Raw genomic sequence first — 7,179 nt, 5'->3', positions numbered from 1 at the left:
GACTGTCTTGGTTCATCTGTGAATTCACTATCCAGGAAATATTATGGCATATATTAAACCTTTTGGGCCATTCAGGAAAGAGCTACCCCTGGAGATGAACGATGAAAGTTTTGCTGGACTTCAGCTACTCAGTATCCAGCATCAAGAATGTGTTTCCATGCCCAGCTTTTGTTCCTTCATAAATGTGTCCTTTAGTTTCAAAACAGATCTTTATAGTTTGTGCTTCATAAGCCAATCCTTATTATTTTTTTTGGACTCTTCTTCAAAGAGCTTGCCGGTGAAGATTTAAAGACAAAGCAGGAGCTTCTTCCAGTAGTTCTGAGCCTTGGCTTTGGACAAAACAAACTTTAAGTTGGGCAGCTTTCCTCAACAACAAAAAAAGTTATTAATGGTCTTTGTACCAAACCTAGAACTTTATCATAAACTCAAAGCTTGGGGGAAAAAAGAGCAAGAGAATACTGTAACAAACTTCGTACAGAGTTCGGTCTATTAATTGTTTCATGTTAGATATTCTATGTGTTTACCTCAATTGAAAAAAAAAAAAAGAATGTTTTTGCTAGTATCAGATCTGCTGTGGAATTGGTATTGTATGTCCATGAATTCTTTTTCTCAGCACGTGTTCCTCACTAGAAGAAAATGCTGTTACCTTTAAGCTTTGTCAAATTTACATTAAAATACTTGTATGAGGACTGTGACGTTATGTTTTAAAAAAAGGTGTTAAGTCACAAAATGCGGTAATAAATATTTCATTTTTGATTTTTTGTTAGGCTTTTGTGTTTTTAATCATTTTGAAGAAAGATTGCACAATATGAAATGTCTAAGGCACTGAAAGGTTGGTGTGTGTGTTTTATTTTGTTTTTGTTTTCACCAGAAGTTGATATGTTTAAATTTTAACCTACCAACAATTTTAAGGTAATCACCGGCCACCTTTTGAATATATGTTTGACCTGTGAGCTCAACCAACAGAAAACTTCTAAAGGTACAAAATTGTGTGTGTTATGAGCTAGTTGAGAGATAATCTTCCATATGATCCTCTCCATTTAGGAGTAATAACATTCTAGAAAAGACTTCTAGGGGAAACTGCCCATGTTTATTCTCTACAAAAATAGAAGAGGTTTTGTTGTATCGTTGTTGCTTAGAGATAAAAGTACATTTATTCAGTAAAAATTGTGTCAGAGCATTTTTATATTAAAAGATAATTCAGCTGTCTGCTTTCTTCTTCAACCTCACTTTCTTAAATCCTGCTGAATATACAGATTTAAATTCTTCCTACAAGAAACAAATCATCCTATAGTTTTTTGAAACATTAAGGCAAAAACCAAGTAATCAGAGCTGTTTAGCATAGTCTCAAAAATGTTTCTCTTCTCCTCCACTGTCCTGACATATATCTATATCTGTACTTGCATAGTTTTTGAATCACCTTAAGGATTTTATTTTGTTTTGATTAATAAAAATGTATCTCTTAAACTCTACCTTTACCATCCACCTTCCAAAAAGAAGCCATCCAATATTGAGAGGAAATTTGTGCCATTAAATTCCATATACTGAAAATACCGAATGAGGAATGGATTTGGAGGTAGACAATCTGGCTTCAATTCCCAATTTTGTAACTACCTCCATGACTTTGAGCAAACCTCTTTACCCATGGGTCTCAGTTTCTTCATCAGTAGAATGAAGGTGGGGTACCTAGTAGCTCTAAATCTGTGATCCTACAAAATAATTTCTCACAAGAAAAATCTAAATATATACATATATATGCATATATGTATATATGTTTGTATATATAATATATGTGTGTATATTTAGAAAGATTTTACTATGAAGTTACTTACCTTAGTATTTTTCCAAATAATAATATTTGATTTTAAGATGTGTCGATATTAAAAGTGTATCCACTGACATGCTTTCAAAGTGATAAACCATTCACTATGTAGGCAAAGCTGGACTTGAAAACCAAGTAAATGTAATTGGGATTCTTTCAGTTATTCCATTCTGGAGGAAGAGAATGGTGGTAAATGGGAACAGGGATGAGGACTAGACCTGTGATTTCATAAATATAGGGAATGTCTTAATAAAGAAACTTCCTCTACCAGGGGAGGTTGACATTCTCTTTATAACTCCTATGTACTTAGAGAGTTGACTAGGGAACTGGCCCATGATCCCAGAGCCATTTTGTGTCAGAGTGGGATCCTGAGCCTAGGTCTTACTGGCTTCTACTTCCCAATGTTTCCTTCCCCATTTTTTCTCTCTGTGTCTATATGTTCCTACCCCCTCAAACACACACACACACACACACACACACACACACAATATGTGTATAGATGCATATATATTTACATATATAAAAAAGAAAAAGCAACTTAATCTTATATTCCTTCGTGAGAAATTTTATAAATATTTTGTTAAAACTAATCAGTGAACTATTAGGCTAATTTTTTTATGAAGATAAAGTCTTGGAATTAAAAAGAAGGGGATAGGTGGTCTTACCCTATATTTCCACTATTTATTGTGAAAGCAAGTTTAAAAATTACTTAAGGATTTATACATTTTATTTTTAAAATATTATCCCATTAATTCAATGTGGACTAGTTTTCCTTTTTTAAAATTAGAAACCACACCTGCTAACATTTACTTATTAATGTTCTACTATTCAATGCAGTAAATGCTAGAGGATTTATTTCATATATGAATGATGTTTAGGGAACATTTTTATGAGATTGTTATTAAAACATTCATTTAAATTTAGAAGCCTCAACTCACTACCCTGACTTTTAAAAAATGAAATTATCTCTAGACTTAGATTTTCTAAAAACATAGAAAACTCCCAGATTCTGTCATCCTCACTTTAACACACATGAATATTCAAAGATAAGCAATAATTAGAACAAGACTTATTAGTCTCTCTGTCTCCGTCTCTCTCTTACACATACACACACACAATTATATTTAGGTTTCAAGATTCCTATCCATTCCTTATGGGCATCTAGATAAAAATTCAGCCATACCAAGGTGGGATTTTGAGTGATTATCTAGAGCTGACTTTTGTCATGCTGTTTTGTACCACCTTATAAAGCACTTGCTCCTATCTGAAGTTTACTATTTAGTATGGAGTGTTCCGATTTGGGTGTATTTAAGAAATACTCAGCTGTCAAAAGCAAAGAAACTGGGAATGGTGTTTTGACAGCGATATAGTGTTAAAGGCAATACTGTAGTCTGAATAAAATTGCTTATGTTCTCAAAAACAAGAATAATATAAAAACACTTTGTTTATGTGAAAAAAAACAGAAGGAAAAATTCCTAAGGCTTCCATTTCTTTAAGAAATTCTTAGAGTTGCAAATTAGGCAAGAAAACCCATTTTACAGAAAAAGATAAGGAAATTTCTGTTTATATTTATGCATGTTTTTTTTTTTCTTTCCTCCCCCTTCTTTTCTCTTTTCCCCTCTCTTGTCGGTCTTTCAGTCTTTTCTTCCCTTCCCCCACCCCCCTCTTTTTCTCGTCGTAGAAGTTCTGCTCGTAGAGAGATTCATGAGGTAGGCTTCCCTGTCATGTTAACCCAGAGCAGATTTGGGAGGGGAAATGTGGCAAATATCTCTAGCAGCTGTCAGACTCCTGAATCTCTTTTCAAAGGGATCCACAAGTTACCTATTAGGCTCACAGCCCAAGAATTTGATGAAGATTATGTGGTCCTCTGTTTAAGATGGCTGGATATGAGATGAGCCTCTGTGTATGTGTATGTTTGGATTTCTTGGAGTGACCAGAGCTTTCTAAAAGCAATTCTCTCCCAACCCTGATACTTATGTATCTCTTTAAATAAAGAGGAGGGGGCGGAGACCTTGGAAAAGGACGGCAGGATGATTAATATTTTCCATTGACTATTTATTTGAGGTGGCTATTTCAGATTAGCGAGATGTACAGTCCAACCCCTCCCCCATTTCCCCTCTTCCCTACTCTCCCACACAAAAAGAGGTGTGGAGAAGTGGAGGGAGGGGGGGCGTAATCTTGCTTCCAACGCAAAGATAGGGGCAAACTTAACGAAAACAATCACAATAGTAAACAAACAGCGCGTTTTGTTCTGTCTTGTTCCATTCAGTGTAAGCTAGGTAGAGGATGAGTTGCAGCTGAGGTGAAATATGGATCTGATTGGGAAGGCCGGGAAGACTATGATGAGAGTAGAGACTGTTGGGGAAGTGTTTGAAGGGAGGTTTTAATATTAATAGTTTCGATGTAGAGACAGAAGGGAGATTGCGTCTACGGCTCCTCGGGGCAGACTCTCAGTGACAGCGATGATGGATGATCCGGCGCAGCCGAACAGCTCCTCCCCTTCAGCCCCAAACAGTGTCAAAGCTACTTTAGTTGAAGCTTTAGAAATAAAATAAATAAACAGCATTCACACCCCCTTTGCCTATTCGCCTCGAATCTACCTTTATCCCACCTCAACTCTTGCTTTTATACTTCGATTTATGGTCATTATAAATCAATTACTAGTCCCAATACTTTTTTTTTTTAATTTACTTTAAAAAAAGTAATGGAAAGATGAAAAGCAGGCTTGGTGGGGATCATTCCTCCCTCCCTTTCCAGGGACAGAAGAATAATCTTGAAATCCATTGTATCATAATTAAGCTAGTTGCTAAAGCAAAATGAGGGGCTCAGACAGTTTATAACGGGGAATCCTAGGGGTGAACAACTCACCTCCACTTTGCTGCTGGTTTTGTGTTGATGCGCTTTGTTTTATTTTTGTTTTTAATGTTTTTGTTTGTTTTTAGTCTCTTTAAACTAAGCGGTTTTCATTTTCTCGCAGCTTTCTCAGTGAATCCAGCGCGAGAAATAAATTCCTACAGTTTACCTAACCTAATTATTTAACTCCATGGGAAAAACCTATTTGAATATGTGTCTCAGCAAACATCAGATGTTGTTGGTATTGAGGTCGCAAATGTAAAAAGGTGTGGAGGAATGTATCAGTCTGGAGGGCGAATATTCACTTTGTTGTAAGAAACTAAGAGGGACTGGTGATGGGTGTGGGATTTCTTTTCTTTCCTCCTTCTTTTGGATTTTTTTATTGTTAGTATTGGTTTGAATCTGTCCTCTCTTCATCTCACCCCCCCCCCCAGCCCTCTTTTCTTTTCCCTCTCTTGCCCCTTTGCAGCAGTGTTAGAGGCTCTCAAGGTGTTTCTATGACTACATTGTGTATGTGGGAGGGTCAGATGTGGGGGTTGCCCAAGAGAGGGCCGTTCTTGGGTGATCATTTATCAATGTCACCCACATAATGATTCTCTCTGCAGCCTCCTATTGATGAGGATAATTACATTAGCTCGGAGTGACTGATCAATGAAAAAAACCACCAAACAAAAACTTCTTTACTCCTCCATAATACCAAAAACCGATACAGAAATAACACAGAAAGCCTGATTTCTTCCTAACTCCCCCATTCACCAAGGAATCCCGCCTCCACCTCTCCCAGCCCCCCCAAAAGAGTAAGAAAATAGAACCAGGTCAGTTACATTAAAAGGAGTTTGAAATTTTTCTCCTGACCATGTTTCTCTAAATGTGTAGAGTTTCATTCTTCCCCTGATTAAAACAAAACAAAAACAGACAAAAAAAAAAAAAAAAAAAAAAAAAAAAAAACTATCAACGAATTTGCAATTGTGTTGCTTTTATGCAGGTCTGTGTTCTTCATTCTTTCCATCTCTTCACATTTCCTCACCCCTCTTTTTTCCTTTATTTGGAGGGGGAGGGAAGAAGGGAAGAGGAAGAAGAGGATCTTTTTCCCATTTCAGAAAAGTAAGGCAGCAACTTAGATGTTTCACAAACTGAGAAAGAAAATTACGTTGGGTCCTCTTTTAAAACCATTTCTCTGTCAAGTTTTCTTTTGTTTTTATCACTTCATAAAGTAGCTCAATTAAAGATGGGATGTTGCATCCATATAAAGGGCATATTCATAAATATGGTTACAGTTTTACCTATAATATTTCTCCTAAAAGTTCGCAGTTAAATTACGATTTCGCTTTTTCTAGAGTTAAAAAAATCAATATTTTTCTCAATTAAAGGAAATTTTAATGCTTTATTTTGTGAGTTGTTAAAGGCGCTGTAAATTTTATTATAATTCTCCGCGTTGGAGTAGATCCTGGAAGAGATTGATTCTAGTAGTTCCCGACCCCCTCCCCCTCTTCTTTCCCTCTTCCCCAGCCATTCCCAGAAAAGTAGAAGGTTTCAAACCAAACCAAGGCAACAAAGGTGGGGAGGGGGGTGGGTGGAGAGCCTCGCCAAGAGATCTTTCCATTGCCAAAGGCCATTGTTTTATATGTTTCCACTTCTCCTGGTCCCGCCTCCTGAAAGTGACAAAGTGTCCATTTCAGGCCACTTTTTCTCAGAGGGATAGCGTACTGGACTCCATCTGCTTTGACGACGACCAGAAAATGGTTTCATTGAGGAGCACCCTAGAGTTTTCCAAATAGCTTCACCATGCCTTTTGGCTTTTTGCTCCCTCTCCCCTTCCCCCCACGAATTCAAAACTGTGTGGCCGATTTACTCTGCTACTTTGTGTACGTGTTGAGTTCTTTCGGGAATAGTCTCTAGGAGTCCTCTGTAGTGTTCAGTATTTACAGATGTGCTTCTATTTCCACATGTGCTCCTGACCATGAGCATCCATCCAGCAAATTAATTGTAGTTGTATTAATAACTCATCTCTGCTGCTCTCACCTATCTAACCCAAAGCAAAAAACAAAAACAAACAAACAAAAAAAAAACCCTATATACAATTCTATTCTGGCACTAAATTACTGGACATCATTGGTAGTCGTGTATATTACCTACGTAAACTGCACAAAGCTATTCAAATGCCAGATTAGGGACTTGAGTCCCTAAACAGAGTCTTGTGAAAAATTTCAGTAAAGAGTAAGATGGGTGGAAGAATTGGAAGCCGAAATTGCATTAAATTCTTAGGTCACATGAGGAAGTTATATACATTGAGCGGAATAGGGAAGGAATAAAAGAGACAGTTTGGGAAGCTTTGGAACCTCTTAAAACATTAAGAATTCATTCAGTTAAAGTGCGCCAATTTCTTAACTTTATGGACTAAAGGGAATCTCCGGGGCTGCCAGAGAGGTCTTTAGTATCCTGGAGGACGTGCCCGAAGGGTTCTTTCCAATACGGTTGATACCAACTTACAGCTTGGTTGGAAT

The 7,179-nt window shown here is 37.0% G+C and overlaps 1 protein-coding gene across 10 annotated transcripts in view; it reads left to right on the top strand.

Moving 5' to 3' along the window:
* The window catches only part of LOC141554778 (homeobox protein Meis2), a 220,475-nt gene extending 219,714 nt beyond the window's left edge, over positions 1 to 761 (top strand). For all 10 annotated transcript variants that reach the window (XM_074287065.1, XM_074287066.1, XM_074287069.1 and 7 more), the window contains one exon: positions 1 to 761. This exon is cut by the window's left edge and continues 670 nt beyond it. The gene's annotated coding sequence lies outside the window, so the exon portion shown is untranslated.
* The last annotated feature ends 6,418 nt before the right edge of the window (positions 762 to 7,179 follow it).

The sequence above is a fragment of the Sminthopsis crassicaudata genome, chromosome 2, assembly GCF_048593235.1.
Source record: "Sminthopsis crassicaudata isolate SCR6 chromosome 2, ASM4859323v1, whole genome shotgun sequence".
NCBI classification, from domain to species: Eukaryota; Metazoa; Chordata; class Mammalia; order Dasyuromorphia; family Dasyuridae; genus Sminthopsis; species Sminthopsis crassicaudata.
Note: the sequence above shows the minus strand (reverse complement) of the source record. Positions and strands in the feature narration are given on the sequence as shown.